Genomic DNA, 1429 nt, shown 5'->3' on the forward strand with positions numbered 1-1429 from the left:
CCCCAAATGCCTTCTGAAATTGCAAACCAGTATCAGATTAACCAGTTCTTTTCTCCTTCCTTTATTTAGCTCTAGCCAATCAATGCTGAAATCACTTGCAGCACAAGCGGCAGGAAGTTAATGATGAGCAATACAAAGGCCATGTAATAACAAAAGAATAAGATCGAGGCTTGGTGATTATGGGGATAATGACCTCTTGGTTCTTTTTTCTAAGCCACACACTATTCCTGAATCTATTCTTTCCCTCCTTTGCCCAGCTTTACCCTTGTCATATACCTAAGCCAGGTTACTATGGTGTCATCTCCCTGTACAGGTGCCTCCCCCACCCTCCAGCCTCCCTCTCCCTTCTCGCTCTGGGCCCTAGCCACAGCCATCCTGACAACTTTGTCCCCAGCCACCTCCTCCCTCCTTTCCGAATCCTGTCAGGGTCTCAGAGATGCTAACAAAACCTCTTCTAGCGTCTCAGCTTGGTGGCTTCCCTCTCCCAAAACGCTCCGTCCAAGCTGCCCCGTCTACACGTGGGCCAAATTCCCTGTTTTGGATGCTGGTGTCAGTCGCCGCCAGCCTCTGCCTTCGTCTGTGTATCTGCTTCAGCTGAGACAGCTTGCTTTTGACTTTCCCCTTGTCCTTATCTCCAGCCTCTGAAACTCACCATTTACTTTAAGAGATTATGCCATCACACAGCTCGTAACAGGGGATACCAGATAGATCTTGTGAAATGTGCCACAGTGGCAGGAGGAATGATGGAAACCAGATCTAGAACACGTGTGTTGGGAAACACAGACGTGAACCCTGCTGCTGAGGTGGTGGAGGCCTGGAGGTTTCCAAACTTGGGTACTTGTAGAGGCAGCCGGAGCCCCATGCACGGCCTCGGGCCACCGCCCCTGCCCACTGTGGAACCCCCTGAGCTGTAAGTCCCCACCTTGGTCAGCCCCTGCCTCACCCTGCCCCTCCCTCCAGGGCGGGGTCTGACAGAGCCATAAAGCTCCAGGAGTCCAAGCAAAGGCTGGCAGCGGAGGTGAGAGGTGCAGAGCAGGCAGGTATGTTCTGATGGGATACCCGGGGAGGGTGGAGAAGGGGCTGACCGGGAGGAGAGGGACGCAATGCAAGAAGGGCCTGGGGTGAGGGGAAGGAGAAAAACAAGACCAGAGCGAAGGCCAGCCGCCCAGGGGTGAGACGGGAAAGGTGCAGTGAGGAGACTGGAGGTGAGCAGAGCGCAGGAGAGGGCAGGTTTCGCGGCTCCCTGCATGGAGGCCACACTAGCCACCAAGTTCTCCCCTCTCCCATGGATTTAATGCCATCGCCCACTCCCTGGCTATCCACTTGGACACTGCACAGAGGACTGTCCTGGGAAAGGTAAAGCTTAAAGGAATAGTTAAGTCAACTCCTTATCACAGCAGAAATTTGGAGATAAGCAGTTATAAAAAAA

This window comes from Hipposideros armiger, unplaced genomic scaffold, assembly GCF_001890085.2.
Source record: "Hipposideros armiger isolate ML-2016 unplaced genomic scaffold, ASM189008v1 scaffold_239, whole genome shotgun sequence".
Lineage (NCBI taxonomy): Eukaryota > Metazoa > Chordata > Mammalia > Chiroptera > Hipposideridae > Hipposideros > Hipposideros armiger.